Genomic DNA, 25,642 nt, shown 5'->3' with positions numbered 1-25,642 from the left:
GCAAGATTAAAGTTTATCATCGTATTCATAAATAAAAAACTGCTAAAATATAACTTGCAAATTACAATTAGAATTATGCAACATTTTGTAAAAATAAAACTTACAATTTAACACAACATTTTTATAAATCTTTACACAAAACAGTTATTTTACTGTTATTCCCTTTAAAATACAAAATAATCAATTGCATAAATAATGTGCATTTATAATGAAAACATTAAGAAAAAAGTAAGTGAAAGTAATTTTTTCTAAAAAGAAAAGAAAATGAGTAGATCTTAATTACCCATATTACCTATTAATCCAAACAAGGAATGTAACCAAGTTACATTCCTTGTTTGGATTAATAGGTGTTAAAAGTATTAATAGGATGTCAATGAGACTTTTTAAGCATGTCTTGGAGTTCATTAAAAAAAAAAAAATAGACATTACATTTTTAAATCTTATTTATATTTTAAAATTTAATTTTTTTCAATTGTTTTTTTAATGTTCAATAATAGTTTCTATATATCCTGCACTTCTAATGACCAGTTCATAAACAATACTTTCAGTGACATTTCATTAATATCTTTCCTTTACTTTAAGAGTCATCGGGACTACTATAATATTACATCACCAAAAAACATAACGTTTTATTTTCTTTCCTTACCAAATCGCTAATTATTTCTGTTCCACTAAAGTTATGGTCTTTCTATGAAGCTAATTTCAGACCAACATTCATTGTACTTTTTATATTATGAAGCATTTTTTAGAAAAGAGTTTTTTAGTGATTTCTAAATCCGCTACTTTCTAAAATCTGTCTGGATCATGATCTCTTGGTTCTGATCTATAAAACAGGTTTTCCAACTAAGCCATTTTTTTTAAATGTTTTACATTTCTGTTTTCCATTACAACACTTATTCGATATTTGTTTCTAAAGTATAAAAATCATTCACTTCTACTCATTTAAATAAATTAAAATAAAAAATATAAATAGTGGATAGTAAGCATATAAATTCAAGATTTAAAAATGCAAGATTATAGTTTATAATGTTATTATATCATCGCGATTACTAACAAACTTTATATTTACAAAAGATATGTTAATATCAACTTTTTAATCCATTATAATAAACCGTTAGTCTAAAATTTGTGAGTAAGATTAATGCAACTCATGGCAGAAATAAATGAGCGCAATGAGCTGTGAAAAGTTTATTTAAAACAGACATGGCATACCAAGCAAGCTTTTTGCCTAAACAGCTTTTTGTGTGAGCCAACTGTTTTTACACGAGGTATCATTTTAAATTGTTTTTTTTTGTTCCAGATGATGCTTGATGTCAAAATTATTTAATGCAGTTTAAAACATAATGAATTTGTTCAAAACTTACATAATTTCCTTAATAAAATACCTTGTTTAAAGATCATTTGATGTTTTAGTAATTTAAAATTGCTTTTACTTAAAACATCAGTTGTTTAAAAAGTTAACTTATTTTTAGAAGTCATTTTCGCTTTCTTAAAGGAACACAGCGAAGGTTTTTAGGAGTTTTTTTATTATTTTTCTTTTAATTTTTAATAATCGATAGATTTTATTCATAAAAAAAGGGACCCCAAGATAAAATCATGCGAGGAGGGGATGGGGGAGCACAATTTGTAGTTATGCCACTGTTAAAAAGATTTAAAATTTTTATAACAAAAAGCCATTGCTGAATAGTAGTACATATTTAAATAATTATAATATTTATGTTATTCCTTGACACATATACATTTGAAGATAAATTTGATGAAACTTGTAAAAATGAGCGGATATGCGCAGACAGTTTATAACCAAGTTGCAAAACTCTAGTGCAAAGAATAGTTGTAGCAAAGAGTAGTAGAGCACTGTAGTTATTGTCAACTTTTAATCGCTATCATAGAGGAGAAATACTTTGTTCAAATTTAAATTTTATATTTGTGTCAGAGATTTCCAAAAAAAATCTTTGTTGTGAAAACTGAAAAATGAATCAAATATTTTAACTACTCTATTTCATATTTACAATCTCAAGCTTATACAATATATTGTTGTTCATATCGCGAATCGTGCATCATTGTTAAGTTTATTAGTGCATTTGTGATCATATTGCACAATCACTCTTTATTGGTCTTGGCAATTGTTCAACTCCTAAAATAAATTTAAATCTAAAACAACAAGAACTTTAAACTATTGAGTTTAAAAAATAATTGACAAGAGAAAGAGTTTATGTAAAAATAGTTTTGAAATTTTTCCATTTTATATATTCTTATTACATAATACTTTAACACAGTATGTAACAATAAACTCTGTAATGGGAATATAAAGAAAATCTATGAAAAAATAAGAAAATAAAAGTAATGAACAGACAAATATATATATAACTGTTGTAAAAATTATTGTAAAAAACGGAGAGGCAAAAATAAAAACTACTAGAAAAAACTACTACAAAAAGGTTTAATTGGTATAAATTGAAATCTAGCATTTAAGTTAGCATTTTGTGTTGTATCAAGTAGGCATAAGCAGGTGTCTCTTTGTTTGACGTTTTGTTCTATTAAATAAATAACAAATTTATATAAGAAAAATTATTTTTTGGTGACGAGCACAAGCACAAGGTGGCTATCGTTCCGGAGGTGATAGCCCCCCTTATCATTTGAGGTCATTCCTTTAAAGGGTGTCGTAAAGCCTAACTATCAATCTGCTGGATAAGACTAAGTACTAGGTACAAGAAAGTTTCAAACAGGTGTTTTCCCTTCAACTCAATTGCCACTATAAATTTGAAATATGTAACATTTTTTAACAATTTAACAGAATTTTTAAAATTCACCATAAATAGAACAAAATTAACTAGATGTAGTCTGACCTGCCAACCTATTGTTTTGACACAAACTTTTCTTTAACAACCTGTGAAATTTACAAGATGGTTCTCTTCAGCCATTTTGAGAGAGAAATTCCTGATAGAAAAAGAAAATCACTATTAAAATTTTAAAAAAGAAAATCACTATTTAATATTTTTTGGCAATACAAAAATAAAAAATTAACAACAAAATTAACAAAATCTAGTCTGACCTGCCAACCCATTGTTTTGACACTAACTCTTTGTTAACAACCTGTGAAATTTATAAGATGGTTCTCTCCAGCCATTTTAAGAGAGAATTTCTGATAGAAAAAGAAAATCACTATTAAATTTTTAAAAAAGAAAACTATTCAATACTTTTTGGCATCATAAAAATAAAAAATTAACAACAAATATAAGTAAATGTAGTCCTACCTGCAAATCAATCGTTTTGACTCAAACTCTTCCTTCACACCATGTGAAATTCATATAATGGTTCCACCTAGTTATATTGAGAAAGAACTTGCTGATAGAAAAAGGAAATGACTATGAAATTTTTTGAAATGAAATGTACTCCAACCTGTCAATCCATTAGTTTGACACAAACTCTTTCTTTACACTCTGTGAAAATTGCAATTAAGTGGCCATCTGTAAAGGAAGTCATGGTAAAAGGGAGTAGGGGGTCGAGACAAAAGGACAAAAAAGAGCAAGAGAGAGAGAAGAGTTCCTCTTTCTTTAAGGTGATATCCTCAGAAAAGGATATCACCTATAAAGACTTTTTATTTTTTATTTTAATCTTAATAACCTAGAAAATGATTTTCATAACAAGCTTCATAAAAACACATATGAACGTGTGTTTTTATGAAGTTATTGTTACATTATTGTTCATTTGATTTAAATTTTGTTCAAATCTACACTTACTATAATTTAATAAACAATAATGAAATGATTTTATTCAAATTAAGTTATTGTTACAGTATTGTCACAAAATTCTTGATAAACTTTTTAAAGAAGTAAAAAAATACAAATAGTCCTGCAGCTAATTATTAACATATTATTTGTTAACAAAAAAACATTATTTATACATATATAAAGCCTATTTCTTTGCAAGCTATATTATTAGGACTTGACAATGTTAAAGTTTTAAGAAATAGAGAAATCAAGAATTAAAGAATTTCTTGTAAAAAATATCTTTTCAAGAAATTCTTGACTCATATTTAAGGCAGAACAGTCGATCTTTGTTGAAGAAACAGAATTTTGAATTTGCTGGATTTTTAAAGTTCAATAATTAATCAGTTCCTAATGGTGGCTGAGTATATCAACCCTTCCAACATGACAGATATTGATTCCCATCATCTCTATACAATAGAGTAAGACTGGTTTGCCTCTCATGTTCACATGAGTCATATTTCATGAAGATCGTAAAGTGCGAATATTGTGAATGTTGCTCTTCGACAAGGAGCTCTTATTTCCATGTTATTCCTGGTCACTTTTTTCCTTCACCCATTCTAATCTGCCCATCAAAAGATAGCTTAAAAGCTGTAGCCATTTCAGACGTTGCAGAAAAGAAACACTTCCTTTATCATCTCTAATATTCAGCGCACCATTCCTTGATCATTGAAATCATTCTCTCTTTATGATCTGTTTTGTCCCTCTGTACAATTAAGTTTGTCTCAGATCTGTAAGCATTGCAACTTGTTTTTGAATTCTCAAGTCATGCTTAAAAAGTGTGTCAGCTCTACTTATTCAGATGTTTTTAACCAAATAGCTGTTATCCCTTTGCAAGTCAGACCTGTCCACATTGTCTCCAAGCACAAAGATTGATGGCTATAACTGAGGCAGAAGAGAATGCAGCCTTTGCTGAATAGCTCAATGAGGACAAAATCAAAACAGAGAGCCTCCATATTCCAAATGATGCGACCATTTAAGACAATTCCGTTTTTGATTAAATTTATATAGACTACCTTAATATAATTTTTCAATTGTGAAATGCACATGTAAAAAATGTCAATAAAAATGCTTGAATTAAGAGCAGATTTTGTTTTAAACAATTTTATATTATCCTCTTTAATGGGGGATAGAAAAAAAGGCAACCGTTGACAATGGTAAGGAGGACATCAAAAGAATGCCTTAATAATAGTGACTTTTTATTTTTTATTATTCACTTTCTCAAAGCCGAGAAGGCCACCACAGATAAGGAGGCTACTTAATAGTGGGTATATCCCTCTCTCAACTCTATAACTCCAAAACACGAACCTTGACGAACAAAACCGCTGCGCGGAGAAGCAAGTTGAACGCGGTACAACCAGGGACGTGGTGGGAATCGAACTCGGAACCTCTCACTTATGAAGTGAGCGCTTTATCACTATACCACTACTGCCTAAGGTAGTGGTGTAGTGGTAAGTACTTACTTTATGGATGGCTCCTAACCTATCTGAATTGACCTAGAATATCCCTTCATGAAAGTATAATAAGGGTCTTTATAAAATCTTTAATTTTGGGGTATTTTCGTTAGCAAAATCTAATTACGCAAAATTCTTTTTAAAAAATCATTGACACCCTTAACTGACACTAGTATGAATATATAAAGTTTTACACATGCCTATAAGCTGTCTTGTGTACCAAAAATAATTGTTCCGACTTACAAAGTAGTGACTATATACTGAAAAATTGAATTTTTAAAAATTTTTCTCAAAGTTATAAAATAACTGATTTACTTAACTATTTATCAACCGCCATGTCTTTTATCACATTAGTATCTATTATTATTAATATATTAGCAACAATTAATAAAAAAATATTTTAAAAAATCAAAAAAAGACATTAAAAGATTTGATTAACTACTAAACCACACAATATTCTATATAATTTTTTTAAATGCTCAAAAGTTTTTCTGATCTCGGTTAAGGCCAAAGTTTGACACAGCTATTATGTCAAACTTTGGCCTTAACTGACACCAGAAAAACTTTTGAGTCTTTAAAAAAAATTAACTCAACAAACCGCACCTGATTTTTTAGTTTGTTTACCCCAATTCCTAATAAATGATATAGTATGGCTTAATAAAAAAGTCGATATATATTCACTTACTGTGCTAATTATCAAATAATTCAGTAAATAAATGTTAAAACATAAATGCGAGCAAATTTTTTTACATACATTTAGGATTGAAATGTTGTTTAAACCATGGTGTAAACCATTTTGAAGTGTAAAAACAGGAAATCAGTGTTGTATTTACAAATATAAAAATAGTGACTTAGATCCCACAATTGGTTTGAAAGTAAGGGCCATACAGATAAAATGAAAAATAGAAGAGTTATTGAAAATAATACAACCATTTGCAGTAGTTTTAGATAAGTTGCTAAGTGATATAACAAAAATACTTGATAAACAATGTTTGTATTTTCTATAAGATGGAAAAAAAAAACTAGACATTTTCAGACTGTCAGTAATACTTATCTTCTTACAAACAGACTATATCTTAGATAATTCAAATCTTATCTATCTGAAAATGAAAATAAGGCTGCAGTGAATTTTGAAGATAAAGAATACAAAAATTTGTTACCAAAAATATTTAACTTTAAATCTTTGGATTGTAACATTGTAATAGAAGGATTGTTAAATGTACCAACATCTTGTGCAGGAATCAAAAAAATTTGTTCTTGTGCAGGAAACGAAGAAATCTCATGTAGTACAGGAATCAAAAGAACTTGTCGACTCGTTCATTTAAAGTTAAGAAAGAAGATAGGTGTAGAAAAAGTTTGACACTATAAAGTGTTTTGTTAAGGTTAGAGAAGGTTTAACTCAAGTAAAATAAGGAATGCTAATTTTTAATTAAAAGAGATAACTAAATACAGCTTCTTTTAAAAAATTAGAATTTACACAAAACCATGGTTATTCTGTTTTGTTTTTTTAATAAATCTTGATTTTTTTTTTCAAGTAGCACATATTAGATTTATATTTGACTATTCAATAGTCATTGTTTATTATTATTGTAGTTATTTAAACCAAAACCTAAAGAATAAAGAACTCTGGAGTTGAAACAGTTGTGGAAAGTAATTTCAAAGTAGCACATATTAGATTTATAGTTGACTATTCAATAATCATTTTTATTATTATTGTTGTCATTGAACCCAAAACTAAAGAATAAAGAACTCTGGAGTTGAAACAGTTGTGGGAAGTATTTTCAAAGTAGCACATGTTAGATTTATATTTGACTAGTAACTACTAATGAACTATATTCTTTAATAAAAAAACAAATATAATTAATTAAACTGTTGAAAATCAACTAAACTGCAGAAGTATTAGAAAACCAATATAAATAAAAAAGTATTTTCAAAGTAGCACATATAAGATTTAAAGAGTTTTGTCCAGATTTATTTCTTAAAACTCAACAAGCAGAAAGTCAAGGTCAGAAAAAAAGCGAAAAAGAACATAAAGAGAAAATTGATTGTGAGGGAAGTGATGAAGTATTTCAGGGTATCAGTGAGTTAGATAAATAAACATTTATGTTACAATATAATTGTTGCAAGAATAAAGGTAGGTGAAAAGTTTACTTCAGGGTGGCAAACAAAAAAATCTTTTATAAATGAGAAAAATATAAGAGATAACTGAAGTTTCCTTTATTATTCCACTATTATTTGTGTGTAATAAAATTGAGTTTATAGAATCAATATAAAAACCATTTAATCCAGAGGGCACATACAGGCTGCAGTAAAACATAACAAACAAATCATGATTTTTTAAGGTTATGCAACCAAGCATTAAAAATAATTATAATAATTATAGACTGATTGAATGTCTATTTAGTTGTAGCAATGTAAAATGTAATTGTATTAAGTATTCTATATTAAACAACAAAGATGTAAAAAATTAGAATTTTGCCATTTTTACCATTTTTTTTTTTTAATTTATGACAATTTTTTTATCTGAAAAGATTTTAAAGAAACTATAAAAAAATTAAATTATTTAAAAAAGAAAATATAGCTTTGTTGAAACGATTGTCTCCTTACTGCATATTTCTTTTTACTGCTTATATAGCATGCCGTCCTCAGTTTTTTGTGGAATGAGTTTGTATACAAAAAAAAATTATTTTTTAAAATGATAAGTTTTATTTCTAATTATAATTATAGCTATGAATTGAAGATAAACTTGATTGATTAATTGAAAGCAGTGTAGACCAGTTGACCATTCTTGATGCTTTAATGAACATTAAAGACTTAAAAATGTGTTTAATTATAACTAATTATGATGTATGAGACTAATTATAATGAATGTTATTTTTTACAAAAAAAAAAATTTTCAATTTGTTACAGTAACTGTAAAATTGTAATGTGGAGTCTTTGAAACTTCACAATGTCAATCTGAAATCTGAAAAAAGACCAGAAGTTTTGCTGAATTTAAATAATTGAAGATTTGGTTAGAATATTTGGTTTTAAATATGAGGCCCATGAGTTTAATGTCAGGGAGGAATATAGATAGTAACAAGCTAATATATTTTTTGAAGTGTTAATGTATATATTTTTAAGAGTATATATGCATATAATATATGTTTGCTATATTTTTATACATAATATTTTTGAACCCTAATAAAGGATTGTTATGTTTTGAATTTTATTAAGATTAAAAAATACAAAATTTAAATAAAATAAAATCAAAAAAACAGATAAAAATTTTAAACAATCTGATTAAAATAAACAAAATCCTATTGAAATCAGAAAAATCTGATAAAAATTAAAAAAAAAGGTCATTATGTTTAATCTTTTGATATAGATGTTGTAAAAGAAGACCAACATATTACACATCTCCACTCCATCTTCTGGTGCATTATTTCTATAGTACTCTTTTTTTTTAAATTAAAAAAAAATAATAATATTGATATAAATATAAATAATAAAAATTTTAATTGTTAAACTTCCCATATTTTAAAAAATCATTTTTTGACTTGAATAAGACAATAACATGAGAAAACTATGCATTTTTAAAAAGTAGATAGCGAGATTAAATGTATAATAAAGTGAATTAATGATAACCGTTTTTAAAAGCAAATCAAATAAATTAAAGATAAAATTAATCTTGGTGTGACCATTAAACTGATCTTAGTCCTAATTTGTTAAACAGGTTAACATCGAAAAAGGCATTCAGTTGTAAAAATCATTGCTTTGACATAATTCACATAAATACTAATACCAAGAAAACGACATTGGAAACCCATCTAAACCATGTGTGCAAATATAGACACTAAACTTTAAAAAAAAGGCAATTCAAAAATTAGAAACATTACTTGCATTAAGTTATAAAACAAAAAACCAAGGTGAAAATGTTAATAAAAAGTAGCAACTGATTTGAATTATTAAATGCAACATAACTTTATTTAAAAAAAAAAAACATTTATGAAAAAAAAATTTATATATTTAAAAATCAAAAGCTACTCTATTAAATTGACTTACTAAGTTAAATGGTCACTGTATAAGTCAATACAACTAGCAGCCTAAGTTAAAGTTTATACCTTTAAAAACTTTAGAATCACATGATTTTGCTATGATAAATTATATCGTTTTTCATTTAAATTCAAAAGCATTTTGAAAATAATAAACAAATAAAACATTGAACAGCAGGTAAAAAATAAAATATATGATTTTGTAAAAAAAAGTTAAGCTAACTATTCTACTTACATTTTTCTATTACATGTTGAACTCTTGTAAAATTTTAATGAAGGATAAAAGATTAAAAACTGAAGATGGAAAATTGAACTTTCTGTAGAATGGTTTACATCTCTTGTATTTACTTTGCTTCTTTGTGATAATATAAAATGAAAAAAATTCTAGGATGGTATCCACCGCTCTTTGGAGTTTAAATATATTTTATTAAGAATAAAAGCCACTATTATAGATTTGATAGCATCAAAAAATGAGTTTACCGTTTTCCATAGATGACTGAATTTTCCTCGACTTTTTTGTTTTGCTTGTTTTTAATGACATTGTTCCGTAATATTCAGGCATACTAGTGTATTGATTAAGGAGTTTGAGAAAATAAATCTTTAAGCTGTATTCAAACGTGCATATTTTCTTGTGATGAGAATTTAAATATTGCATTGAGTATTTCTTTATTGAACAAAAATATTATTTAGCTTTACACACAGAGTAAAAGTACAACACCTAATAAAATTGAGGAACAATACTTTTAGTGTGGTCGCAAAATTTAAATTGTATACGACATAAATGTTATTTATGTCCATTATTATAATTGTTAATTGTTCTTGCTTGAAGCTGTTTGTTTTTTTGTTGCTAATTTTTTTTTTTTTTTTTTGTTATCTTTTTTATTAAACAATGAATGTAGAAGTTAACAATTCTGCGTAGTACAGGAAAAATGAAAAATATTTTTGATTATAACCTTATTAATTCACAGAGAGTAAGCTAAAATTAAGAGACTTAAAAATGTTGGAGTTTTATTGATTAAAGGCATTAAAAACTTGCTAAAAATAAAGTTTGAGGGGTCAGAATAATATCAAGAACTTTTTATAAGTGAAACCACAGATGTCGTTTATCAACAGCCAAGAAAACAAAATTCAATCAAACGCTTATTAAAAAGTTCCAGAGAGCACTTTTGAATGACAGGAATGTTATCAGAACAACAAGCCGTATATAAGTTTGTTTGACTTTGGAAATGGTATCCGGATAACTAACAATGGGCTGGACTTATCTTTGTTAACAAAACTTTTAAAGTTATTCCAAAGTAATCGGAGTCTAACTTTAGTAATAAGACACGAAATTTAGTAAACTGAGAATAGTAAAGCTTTGCCTCAGGTTGCCATCTTTTAAAGTTGATTCAAGAATAGATAGTTTTAACTCAAAAAATTGTACTTTTAAAAATAAAACAAAGTAATACAACTGAATATAGCAGATACACATGTAGCATGAAGTAGGATGGACATAGCTATTAGAAGGTTAAGTAGGTGACGCATTTGTAAGTGGAGAGAGAAATGATATCACCCCGAAGACCGTCAATTAGGGAAGTCACTAAAGAAATCAAAGTCAGCATAAGAGTAGTAGTAAGTTAAAGTGATCACGTGATTGTATTATCCAAAGAATAGGTATGAGAAAAAGTACTTTTCAAAATACAAAAACGAAATAGAACTAGAAATGTAACTTAGTTTAACCCCCATACAGCAAAATTGTTTCAACTAACATAGGAAAAATGTTTTTAAAATTAGTCGATAAGCATTTCCTACCCTCTAATAAATTACATAAAATCTTTAATCGAAATACAGTTAATGCTAGCTACATTTGCACAAAAAATATTGAAAGAATTATAAATGGTTACAATAATGCTTTGTTAAACAAAAAAGAAATCCTAAATGAAAAAACGACAGAAAATTGTAGTTGAAACAAAAACACAATTGCCCAATAAGTGGAAATTGTTTATCAAAAAGCGTGTTGCATAAATGTGTTTTTCGACTAAGAATGCACCTGAAAGACAATATTTTATTTAACAGAAATCGGGTTAATGGAAAAAACATTTTGCAATCATAAGCAATCTATTAGAAATAAAAAGTATTCAAAAGAAACCATGCTTTCAAAATAGGGGAAAGGGGGTAATTAGTACCGCTGTGCAATTCGTACCAGCGTCATTGTTCTTTTTCTGATTCGTTGAAATTGGCGGAAACACAATAAAATCAAGCCAGCAGATGAAATATGTATACTGACCAAAAAATGGCGGAATTGAACGTTAAAGAAAGGAGGTAAGTTTGTTTCTCTTTTTTTACACTATTTGATGTAATAATTACACTGTCCTACTAGTCGTACCTTGCAGGCGTGGATATACGTAACTTATTTATATTTTTTCATGGTGTTAGCCCATCCATTCTTCTTCATTAATAAATACGATTTTTTTCAATTCACTTTGACCATTAAAACACTGAAGTTAAACACTATGTTTGTCATAGTCGGGTAAATCGTACCTGTGATGGTGGGGTAAATCGTACCTGTGGTACTAATTACCCCAACCTCCAAAGATAAAAAAGGGCAGCGTTGGTACTGTTTCATGTGTGATGAGGACATTGAGGAGGATATGATCCAGTGTTTAATTTGTGGAGCATGGGTACATGTTGCATGCTTATCATCTGAGTCTCAAAATGGGTCACATGATAGTTATATATGTGAATTATGTCAATAAATATATTTTACAAGTGTAGAATGAACCAGTTATTGTTTTATTTATTACTTATTATCAGTGCTGAGCTTTTTTTTTTATACCATTTGGTACTTATTAGGCTTACTAGTGGTACTATTTGAACCTTCTTGTGGGTAATTAGTACCACCTTGTTTTTTTTTAATTTTTATTAGTGTACTCGTTGTTTTAATATTTACATCTTGAAATCATGATTGTTTGTTTTAGTTTCATCAATGCTTGTTTCTATCTAAAAATAAACTTTTTCCTACATTTAGTTTTATTTTTATTAATTTTTTTCCTCAGGGGGTACTATTTAGCTCCATTTCCCCTACATGTGGGAACTAAAAGAAAAAAATATTGATTATTTTATACTGAATTGGTCCATCCTTAAAACAGCACCTGCACATAACAATATTTACAAAAAATGCACACTATACCAAGAAGAAGAATTTGAATGTATATATATATATATATATATATATATATATATATATATATATATATATATATATATAAATGTATATATATAAATAGGAAATCTCAAATACCTATTGCAAATATACCGTTTGTGGTAAAAAACAGCTCTTAATTACTCAAGACATAATTAAGTACTGATTATATATATATATATAAATGTATATATATATATAGGAAATCTCAAATACCTATTGCAAATATACCGTTTGTGGTAAAAAACAGCTCTTAATTACTCAAGACATAATTAAGTACTGATTAAGTCAAAGTGCATTAATTAAATTGAGGAAACTTGCAAATTAGAAGACCAAAATATTTTATTAATTTTTTACAGTAGGACATGCGCAAAATGTTGCTGCACTATCTTTAAGCGCGCTGCAACAAGAAGTGCAAATAAACAAAAATCTAACACTTGGAATGTTAAACAGCTTTACGGAACATGAAGCGAAATGATCTAAAAATAGAAATAGATATAATAGCAAATAATCTTTTTTTAAATAAGTACTAATAATTTTATTATACTTTCTAAATTCTATAATGTTTTAATTTAACAAAATCAAGATGTTTATCGTTTTTATTTTCACTCATGATTTTTGATAAACGTTTGATAACACTACTTTTACAGATTCAACTTACAGATTGAGCTTATAGATTGAGTTTACAGATTGAGTTTACAGGTTGACTAAAAATGTTTTTTGTAAATAAACCTGATATAAAAAAAAAAATCGTAAATCATTGTGAAAAGGAAGGATTTGCTCAAAGTACAATATATGATAACCTAAAAAGACTTAAACTGTTCAATCGTTTTCTGATAGAAAGCACCCTAGTCGGCCGACATCCTGGACTGAAGAAAAGAAAGCCGAATTAACGAGACTTGTCAACAATCGAAAAAGGGTCAGTCAGAGAAAAATAGGTATTAAATTCTGTGAAAATCAATCGACAATTGGCCGTCAGTTAAAAAAAATACATATTAAATATAGAAAACGTGAAAAGACTCCAAAATACACTATAGAACAACAAATAAAGGCAAAGAAAAGAAGCAGGAAACTAGTTAACCAACTCTTTAACACAAAATCGCTTCTATTCATCGATGACAAAAAATACTTTTGTTTTGCAGGGGACAACATGCCTGGAAATTCTGGATACTACACAAACAACAAAAAGACATGCCCAGAAAGTGTTCGTTTTATAGGAAAATAGAAATTTTCAAAAAAATTATTAATGTGGATAGCCACATCTGACCGTGGTATGTCCGAGCCAATGTTTCGTACTTCCATGGCTGTAGCGATCAACTCATCAATCTATATTAATGAGTGTTTAGAAAAACGACCGTTTAGAAAAACGACCGAACGAGTGTTTAGAAAACTTCTTCCATTTATTCACAAGTATCATGGAGACTTTAACTATTTATTTTGGCCAGATTTAGCAAGTTCTCATTATTCTAAAGATTCCCTAAATTGGATGGACCAATATGTCTATTATGTTGATAAAGAATCCAATCCCCCAAATGTGCCTCAAGCACGACCAATTGAAAATTTTTGGGGACATTTGGCACAGAAGGTTTACGAGGGAGATTGGCAAGCTTCAACAGAGCAAGTTTTGATTGATCGCATTAAACTAAAACTACAAGAAATTGATTTAAACTTTTCACAGTCGCATATAAAAGGCGTCAGAGCAAAATTGAGATCAATTGCAGATGGTGGTGTTTTTTCATATAAAAAACAATATATTTTTATTAAAATTTCATCTTATTTTCAAATAATCAGACTGTGGTACGTTTAATTGGATGACAATGCCTGTAAAGGCCTAACATTTTGTAATTATATAAGGTTTTTTTGCGACAAAAAATCCAAAACCTTACACTTATCAAATTTCAAAAACATGCATTATTTTCTAGTCAAAATAACGGCTTTATCAATGTTGTTTTGCAAGGATCAGCTTTTGTCTTTATTATTTTCATTATTTTTGCCATCGTCCGCAAAAAATTTATATAATTAGTAATGTTGTCTGGTAGGTTATTTATGATTATCACAAAAAGTAAGACGCGTAAAAAGGATCTTTGTGGAACTCCATTTAATACTTTTTTTCCAACCATTTTTCATGTCCAAATGTAACTCTTTGTTGACGCACGGATAGCTATAATTTGATCCATTACATGTATGCCGTCAGCATTTAACTTATATATAAGTCTTTTATGTGATACTTTGTCAAAGGCTTTAGATAAGTTTTTATGGACAATAATGACAGGTTGGGTAATATTACAAATGTGCCGACATTCCAACAGATTTGTTGTGCATCCTTTTCTTCGTACAAAACCTTGCTGAGCTTTAGTAGTTAATTTGTTGGGTAGCAAGAAATCATAGATTGATTCGTGTATTAACTCCTCAAGTATTTTACACGGTTTTGATTTTTTTGAGACTGGTCTATTGTTACCACAAATGGACGTACATTTCTTTTAAAAATTGGCGTGACTTTCGATTTCTTCTACATATCTGGAACTACTGGAGTTGCAATGGAGGAAATGAAGATAAGTGTTAAGGGTAGTGCAAAAGCGTCCGTTCAATTTTTAGGACTTTAGGATGTATTCCATCAAATTCTTTTGATTTAGTTACATCAAGGTTCATCAGTCTGGTCTTTACTTTTTCTTAATTCATAATCACTTCTCTTTTGGTACATTCAATATAGGTTCGATTGTTGTAATTTAGTATACTCTATGGCTTTAATTCAAATACCAGTTGAAAATATTAGTTTACAGACAAACATATTATCTGCTGGTCTTTTTTAATTGTGTCTTGATCAAGATTGAGTGAGTGTATATGGCCATTTATTTGTTTTTTATAAATTACCTAGGCATGTAGGTTCTTGAGATCAACAAAGACTCAAGAGATATTATTTTCATCTTTTAAAACCTCTCGCTTGCATGTTGTTTTTGCTTTATCACATGCCGCTTTATATAAACTGCGAACAAGTTTTTTAGTTTGTCTTATTACCAATATGTCAACACATATTGGCAGGGAAAGTTTATGTTTTTTGGATAACGCTCCTTTGAATTTATCTTTAACCCAGGTGTCTTCTTTCTCTAGAAATTTAGAGCTTGTCTAAGAATTGTATAGCATAACTGCTTCATTGTTTTCATTTACAAATAAAATGATTTTTTTTGGCTCAGAAAGCCCGTTAAAATTTCTTAACCAGTAACATTGTCAAGTAAAATGCCTTAAATTGGTCTCGCTTAATATGTAGCGTGTTGTTTGTTCAATATAAAACAGTTTTGAATGATTTAAACAATCTTTATCAATGCGAACGCTCCATTTAACAGACAGTGTGTTTGCCCTGTTAGGATGTTTCCGAGCAGAAATTATACGTTAAACTCAAATACACGATGCAAGGCGTTTGTTTAATTGTTTTTTAGTATAAAGGTGCTTCAGCTAGTTCAAACAAGACGGTTTTGTCGTAGAGCTGCGCGGAAGAGCATTTAAAGAGAAATTTCACGCTGCCTTATATACCAAGACAAGGCATCAAACCTTAGACCTCTCAGTTATAAGCCAGCGCTCCACAGCTGATTAAATTTAGCTCTGATTCAAATCAACAACAAATAAAATACATACCAGAAAAGACGTAGTTAAAAAGTCGATCGAAAAAACAGTAGGTTAAAAATTTAATAGGTTGAGAATTCAGTAGATTGAAAATGTAGTAGGCTTAAAAATTAGTAGTTCATATTTTAATTAGTTGTAAGCATGAAAAATCAAAAGTTGTAAGTTGAAAATCAAAACTGTCGTATTCTATGATTTTAGAAACTCCAATGTTAGGTTCAGTTATGGGCCACCAAAAATTGTCAGTTGAAAATCAAAAACGTCAAAATCTATGATTTACTAACTTTCAAAATTAGGTTGAGTTATAGGCCACCAAATAAATTGTTCGTAATATCTGTTCATAATTACGAACAGATAGCTTAAAAACATTTCATATTTTATAATAGTATAGTTATGCTTTTATTGTGAACAAAAAAATAAAATCTTAACTTTTGTGCAAAACAGAAAACTTTGAAAATATCAATATAATATTTGCTGTGTTTTCATTAATACTATGACACCCATTTCATAATAACTACGAGCCAAAATTTAATAAAAAATTGTCTAATTTATATTTAAATTCAATTGTTAAAGTCGACTTTATTAATTTACTAAGTAAATTATTCAAATTGTTCGCTGCTCAATTCGTTGTAAAGTTATTTTGGGTTTCATATTTACAAGAAAGAAATTAAATGAATGCATAGATTAACAAAAAAAGAAATAAAAAATCAATGATTATTTAGCAGCCCTTACTAGCACTAATGCGGCAGGGCACACTGGTATACAGGCATGTTGATAGTCAACATTTGCCCCTAATTATAATAGAATTACCCTTTCTTATATACGTGAAAAAAAAACTCTTTCCCGATGCCCCACAACAAACACTGCCCACATACATAAAAGTATTACCAAGAAGTGCCCTCAAACAGGCAATGGATTTGAATACGCTACCTATCTCAAAATTTATGTTAAATCCGAATGAAATGACTGTTCTTTGAGAAAGTAAATAATTTAGCTTACATTTTACTTACAAAGTAAAGTATAAAATTTTAAAGAAAAATTTTTTTTCAAATTACTTTTAAGTTGTTTTTGCTAATTAGTTACTTTTATACTTAAAAGTAATTTGTTGTTATGATATAGTTTTATTTTACTTTGTAAAGTAAGTGTTATGTTTTTTAAATATTATATTTTAGGATGAAGGAGGAGGAGGGGGGGGGAGGGGGAGGGGTTTCTTCGATTGGAAAACTTGGGGTTTCTTCGATTGAAAAAATATATATTTTTTAAGGCCTTGTTAATGCATATGCCCCCCCCCCCCTAAAAATTAAGGGGGGGGGGGCATAGGTCCCCTAATTGTTGGGGGGGACCTATAAAAATTTACATTAAAATGTAACTTACTTTTTACATTTAAAAGTAAGTTACATTTTAATGTAAATTTTTACATAATTATAACCAAAATTAGTTTTTAAAGTTACATTTACAAGTAAAAGTAAAAATGCAAATAACTTTTACTTGTAAAAGTAAACTACTTTTTCAAGTAACAGTTACTCATTTAAAAAACTTAACTTAAGTAATTACATTCATTTTTTAAAATGTTATTTAATTTATGTAAAAAAAAAAACGAATTACTTTTAAATGAATGTAAATTATATTATTTTATATGACTTATGTAAAACAATATACGCTTAAAAGTAATTCGCTTTTTTACATCAAAATAAATTAAAGTGCCTCCATAGTAAACAGCTTTTTCATATGACTTTTACATGTAAAAGTAAATAACTTTATGATGTATTCTTCTTTTACATAATTTACTTTTGAAAGTAAAAAAACTTTATAATTAAATAAGTAATTAAACGTTTAAAATTACTCATGTAATGCATTTTTTGATAAAAATTAACTCACTCGTGTAAGTGAAAAAAAAGTAAGTAAAGAGCCATCCCTGCAACTTTTTGCTTTTAGCGATGTTTCTGTCACTTTTTCCTTCAGCAGGATCATCAGGAAGAAGAAGAAGAAACTGGCAGTAGAAGATTAAGTTAGATAAGGGTTTTTTTTCTAATTCAATACTGCTCTGTTCTTTAAGATCTTAAATACACAATATCTTAGTGTATTTTACAATACACATGATTGTGTTTGTGTGTGTTAATAAATAAGCAATATGCTTATTTAGTAACAAACAAACAGAGAAATATGCAGTGCTCCATTATAAGCCCAAATAAAAAAAACACTTTTCTAAATGGCTATATAAATACTAATATTCTAACAAAAAATAAAAATAATAACTACTGTTAAATGTTGTTGCAGAGTATGATTAAAAATTATATAAAAGAGCTATAATTATAAAGACTATAAGATATAAATTATAAAAATTGTAAAAAGATAAAAATTATAAAAGAAATTATAAAAATATATAAACAATATATAAGACTTTATAAAAAAGGTATAATTATAAAGACTAATTGTGGATTCTTCGGAGTTTCTTTTCTTCTTTTTCTTTTTCTCTATATAATAAAACCAGTCTATTATTTAATTAATATTTAAAATACTTAAACGAAAATAAAACCACAGTTACCATGTAATTGAAATTAAAGTAAACAAAAAAAAAAACCTTTATTAGAGGTTTCCTCTTTAATCTGCAAAAAAACATTTTTTTTATAGGTAATAGTAATTTAGTCAAAAGTTTAATTTTTAAGACACAGAGGCGGATTTAGCAAAGGGCGTGGACGGGGTTGGGGCGCCCTCTAAATTATTAATTATTAAAAGTAAGTTTCTTTTTTGCTTCCGCGCCTTTTAAAAGTTTCTTACTACAAAATTCTGCGTTTATTGTAAACGGAAATAGAAAACTAGGCAACAACAAAGCATCGTTTTCAAATTTCAACAACAAACATGCCTTACAAATATAACCGTATTTATGGTAGAAAACAAAAAGTAAGCAATAACAAACCATCTGCTATACAAACTTGTCCGCATTTACGGCAGAAAGCAAAACGGAGACGTTTTGTGTAATGAAAATGTTTCTTATAATCATTATGCACACAGTCAATGCAAGTTTAACATAGTTCGGTGTATCAAGATTGTGGCTGTACAGTGACGTTCACAAAACTACAGTGACTTTGCAAACGGTAAACAAATTTTTTTTTTACAAGGAGAAAAACAAAAAATTATAGATTAACTAATTTCAACAGAATTTTCATTTTAAGTGTTAAAAATATTTTCAGCCAAAACCCGTATGGTTACCCTCCCCACGTGACACCTACTCACTTCGGCTTTACTCTTAAAGATGTGTATGCATCAATATCTCCAGCAATAACGACTGAACTAAAAATGAAAGGTGTTTATCGATTCCTAACTGAGAAATAGATTACATGATTTTTTCCGAACTTGTCTGTATTCTAAATGTTATCAAAAATCATCTGTGATCAATAATGACAAAAGAATATTATTCTGTATTAAGGACTGGCAAATATTTGTTAAAATTTGGATATCAAATTTTTGCGATTTGCAAATTTTATTTTAAAATTAAAATTTACAATTTGCAAAGTTCAATAAAAATCTTAAAATGCGATTTATACCTTTTATTATTGAAAAAGCAATTAATACTTTATATTTAATGAAAATTATAAAAAATAAAGAATATTTAAACAAGCAATTTGCTAATATTATTAAATTCCTTGACGCCAATAAAATCAAATATGTGATAAAAGTAAAAACTATCCCTAAATGTTCCAGAAGTATGATGATTGAGGACATTTGGGTGTTCCTCAACTAAAAGATAGGTTTGAGAACTGCTTCAATAAAATGGATCAGGAAATGGCAAAATGTTTAACTCACTTCAATTTGTCTAGGTTAAGTTGCTTATAATAATGTTATTAAATGAAACATTTTTCCATAAAAAGTAAAATCTGTTCTACTAAAAATTTATAAACAAATATAAAGTTCTGCTGAAAAAAAACAACATAAAAATGAATATAAAATATATTCATTTTTAATTTTACATTCTAATACAAAACAAAAACATAGTAATCTAGCAAAAAAGGAAAAAATATTTACCTTGTACACAGGCTCTTCCTCTTCTACTGCAAAATACAAGAATATATTTTAACTATTTTTAACTAATTGCATTGTTGATAGTAAAAAATCTTTTTTTTAAATATTATATTTTACTATGCAAACTATTACAACTTACCAGTCACAGTGGAGCAGAGAGACCGCCAGGTATTATGTCGTGTCAATTAAACAAAACTTTTTTTATTTATTAGTATTTATTTTATAATAATAGAAAAAGTTGTTTTTAAAATCTAAACCAAGTGCTTAAGGTCCCAAGAGAAGCAAAAGGGAAGGTTAATGGGCCCCAAATCCATTTAAGATTTTTTTTACTTTTATTTTTTTTCTCTCTCTCTGAATTTATTTTAGAAGTTTAGATTTGCAAAATTATCAAAAAACAATAATATTTCATTAGTCAAGTACAGTGCCCCCCGGATCTAATAAAAAATATAAAATTCATATTTTTTTTTATTTATCAATCTTTTTTTTTTAATTTATTTAAATGAATTGAACAAAATTTAAAACAATAAAATGACTTTTAAAAGTACATATGGAACATTAGTCAGAAAGTACATATACAAGAGTATATGTACTTTCCAACTAATTGAAAGTTTTTTCCAAGAATATCTGCAACTTCATGAGAAGATCAAAAGGAGTTCTGAAATTTTAGAATGGCCTGCTGATATCAAAGCTTGAGAGATCTAACAAAACAAAAATCTTTTACAACCTTAAGGTCTATTGAACATTGAACAATTGGCAGAAGATCAGGGTGTTCATACAAAACAACTCTTTCCAACTCATCAACACACTTTAGTATCTGGTTTGAATTATTCCCATTCCAACCTCTATCTTGAAATCCTCTCTGTAGAAAACCGCTATTTTTCAAAAAATTATCAAAACCTGGCAAAAGATTCAATAATAAACATCCCAGTGTTGTTACTATTCCTATCAAGATATGTAATTCAGGGGGAGGTATTAAATGTTGGATTAGTAAATGCTATTAAATAAAAAAAATTTCGCTTAAATGACTCAACATAAAACCAGGCGGTCTCTCTGGTCCACTGTGCGGTCTTTTAAAACAATGAATATGCAAGAAATTTAATTTTGTAAAAATCTACTAAAACAAAAAAACATATCCCTTTAAATTTAATTAAAATTGCTCTAAACAAATGATGATATACCAGTCTTCTTTTTCTTTTTCATATTGTGAATAAGGCTTTAATATCTAATCAAAATTTTTTTTATTGATTTTGCTGAAATATATCTATAAATATATATATATATATATATATATATATATATATATATATATATATATATATATATATATATATATACATATATATATATATATATTTATATATATATATATATATATATATATATATATATATATATATATATATATATATATTTCAGCAAAATCAATAAAAAAAAAAAATTAAAAAAGTAAGATTTTCAAAGTATTATAAATATTTGAATGTTAATCATTTTTTTAAATGCAACGTGAGTTACATTATAATTTAGTTTTTTATTTGTTTAAGTAGTGAAGCCCAGTTTTTCATCAATTTCTTTCACTCAAAAACTGTCAGAGTCAATATTTATGTCTGACTGGGTAAAAAGAAAATACAGCAGTATACAAGCTTAAGACACGGCTGAGTAAGAGAGAAAAAAAAAAGGAAAAAAAAATTTTTTCCTGCAACTCTTAAAATTTAATTGTTTTTTTATAAAATAAACACACAGATTGTGTATCTTAAAAACCATTTTATATATTTATATTTATATATATATATATATATATATATATATATATATATATATATACACACATATATATACACACACACATATACATATATATATATATATATATATATATATATATATATATATATATATATATATATATATATATATATATATATATATATATGTATGTATATATGTATATATATCGAGCCTTTCCAGGAAGCGCGTGCTATCGCATGCCTTGTTTGTCCACGTTTAAATTTAAAATAGGATTATACTACTATTTTAAAATAAGAGTATAATCTAAAATAGCTCCATATTTTCATTTATAAAAAGTTAAAGCTTGGTTTTTTTTTTAATGTCTTTATTAAAGGGATGCAGTTTACAACATGGTGCAATATCTAAAACATCTTTATGGTCACACCATAAAGATGTAGGGAAGAACTTGCACCCTTGATCCATATGCACATTTGATCCTGTAGAGTTATCTCTATACTTATTTAAGTTATTACATTTGTTAAAAACTTATTAAAAATAATAACCAGCATGTTAATTATTACATGTTATAAATTTTATATCTACAAAATTAATTGTGTTTTGAACAGAGAGTAGACTATTATTAAATTCATTTCTGAAAAATTTAATTTTGATGGCGAAAAGAAATTTTTTTAATTTTAAAAAGAACCTAATATTTTATTTATACCAATTTGTCTTATAATAAAGATTTTATACTATCTGTGTATTTTTTTGTTCTCATAATACTTTTATATAATTGTATTGTACTTATATATATATATATATATATTTTTTTTATTTTTTTTATTTTTTTGTTCTTTTTATTACATTATAAATAAGCATTTCGTTACAATATTTAAAATACAAATATATAATAATAAAAACATATATATATATATATATATATATATATATATATATATATATATATATATATATATATATATATATATATATATATATATATATATATATATATATATATATATAATAATCGTTATTAAATAATAAAAGAACGCGGGAACTCGTAGAAGACCATACGGACTTGTCGTCGAGTACCGCTAAGAAATGGTCGTGTTAAAATTTATAAAATATTTACAAGATAAGAAATAAGTTAACGAAGTAAGAAGCTTAAAATATTCCGTTACAAATACAAGATACATTATTATATATTACAATTGTTAATGATGCATATATAATTTTTATAAATCAATAGTTAAATAGGGGGTAAAAAGGAAGATCACTAAAAAAAAAAAATATATATCAAAAGTATATTGTTACATCTTCAATTGTAAAAATGAATTCTTTAAGCTTTCGTTTAAAAGAAAAGTAGTTACTTTGATGAATAAAATCCTTAGTAAAATTTTTTAAAACTATTTTATTCCATAAGAATGGTCCGCGATAATCAATACAAAATTTAAAAAGATTTGTTTGAAAAATGAGCTGCTTTATAAAATTATCATTCCGCAAAATGTATTTATTTTTATCTTTCGATGAATACAAATTATGGAAAGAAATAGGGGATGAGTTGGTTTTACATTTAAACATAAAACAAAGAATATTAAAAATGTTAAACTCATATATATTAAAAACTTTCATTTCAAATAATAGAGGCTTGGCATGAGTATAACGGTCTTTAAAATATATGAGACGTGCTACATGCTTCTGCTGACAATAAAGAGGTTTAAGTTTAATTTTCTTTGTACTACCCCAAGCAATGTTTGCATAGTTTATGTGACAATGAATAAATGAGTGATATAATTGTACTAAAGTACGTTTATTTAAAACATTTCTTGCTTTGTACAATATTCCTATACTTTTTGAAATTTTACTTGATAAGTTTTTAATGTGACTTTTACATACATACATATATATATATATATATATATATATATATATATATATATATATATATATATATACATATATATATATATATATATATATATATATATATATATATATATATATATATATGTATATATATATATATATATATATATATATATAAATATATATATAATATATATATATATATATATATATATATATATATATACATACATATATATATAATACACATATAAATATATATAATATACATATATATTATATAATATACATATATATATATATAAATATACATATATATATAAATATATATATATGTATATATACATATATATATATATATGTATATATATATATATATATATATATATATATATATATATATATATATATATATATATATATAAATATATATATATATATATATATATTTATATATACATATATATATTTATATATATATATATATATATGTATATATTAGGGGTATTCAAAAAAAGTGAATTTTCAAATCTAAAAAACCATAACCCCTAAATTTGGGGCAAATGTATAAAAAATGAGCCTCGCAAAGTTTGAGCGCCTTTCCGATCACTTCCCCCCCCCCCTCCCCCCCTCAAGTTAAAAATTTAGGGGAAAATTGACCGAAAAGTGGTATTTTTTGGGCGCCTTGAGGGAGGGGTAATTTTTTTTTTTTCAAATTTTCTTTTACTGCTATATGTATATAGGCCTATTTTTTTGTTTAAAAATATATGGTTTTTTTCCTACGTCTCAAAAATTCAATGTTTGGTAGTATTGAAAATCATGAAAATCAGAATTTTTGTAGTTAAAGTTAGATTTATATATATATATATGTATATATATATATATATATATATATATATATATATATATATATATATATATATATATATATATATATATATATATAAAGAACTTAAATTCGGCACAAGGTAATACTTTTGTTTTTTTGAAACATTAAAAAACTAGTTAATGCTATTTGTCACATAATACGAATAGCTGATTCTTATTAGGCTGGGTGAATAAAGCGAGCAATTGATCTTTTTACTAAGTAGTTGGTTAGCTTTACTAATAAAAACTTCAGCAGTTTTCTTCATATTTTTATTCACATAAAGATAAGCAACTTACTTCAATAGCTGTAGTTTTGACTTCTATTATGATATGTATTTTTAATAGTTGTACTTTTGTCTTCTATTATACAGTTTGTACATTTGATGACTGTACTTATGGCTTCTATTATATGATAGAAGCCATAGCAATTCAAAACAATTGAATTCTGAAGCAATTCAAACAATTGAAACATTATATCATTTAAAAAAAAAACGAGTTTTCGCAGAGAGTTTTTTAATCTGCTGCGGTTAAAATTATTTTTAAAATACTTTTTATAATTTTTCTCCACTGTTAATAATAGGGTATATTGATTTTAATAAAAAGTTAAAAAAAATTCCCATCCCTTATATACATATATATACTAATATACAAACTTGCTAACTTACTATATATCGGATTAGTACATGGTGAGGCGAATTCTATTTTTTCAACTGTATATATATATATATATATATATATATATATATATATATATATATATATATATATATATATATATATATATATATATATATATATATATATATATATATATATAACTATATATATATAGACTAATGTAATTATACTAATATATAGACACTAATATATACTACATAATAATATTTACTAAACTATCTAATTCATTTTTTTCAAGTATTACAATGATTTTATCAATAAGTTACAAAACTATAAATATTTTAAATATTATTTATCGAAAACTTACAATTAGTAAAATCTTTTAATACCAAAAATGCAAGCATACGATTTTAACTCAACTTTCTTTTGATAGCAAATGCAAAGTTTAAAATTTTAACAAAGAAAAGTCTATATTGCTTTATTTTTTGTAAT

General features: G+C 26.4%; 1 long non-coding RNA gene across 2 annotated transcripts; it reads right to left on the bottom strand.

Moving 5' to 3' along the window:
- Positions 1 to 1,981: 1,981 nt before the first annotated feature.
- On the bottom strand, positions 1,982 to 25,642 carry LOC136075032 (uncharacterized). 2 transcript variants are annotated; one of them, XR_010635642.1, is made up of 6 exons: positions 25,518 to 25,642; positions 21,250 to 21,293; positions 20,075 to 20,100; positions 3,053 to 3,321; positions 2,847 to 2,937; positions 1,982 to 2,134 (listed from the first exon to the last, which is right to left on the bottom strand). It is a non-coding gene; the product is annotated as an uncharacterized LOC136075032 (long non-coding RNA). The 2 variants fall into 2 exon arrangements; XR_010635641.1 differs by lacking the exons at positions 20,075 to 20,100; positions 21,250 to 21,293; positions 25,518 to 25,642 and having other exon boundaries at positions 3,053 to 12,404.

Source organism: Hydra vulgaris, chromosome 01 (assembly GCF_038396675.1).
Source record: "Hydra vulgaris chromosome 01, alternate assembly HydraT2T_AEP".
In the NCBI taxonomy this organism is placed as follows: Eukaryota; Metazoa; Cnidaria; class Hydrozoa; order Anthoathecata; family Hydridae; genus Hydra; species Hydra vulgaris.
The sequence above is the reverse complement of the archived record's forward strand: the minus strand, read 5'-3'. Positions and strand labels throughout refer to the sequence as shown.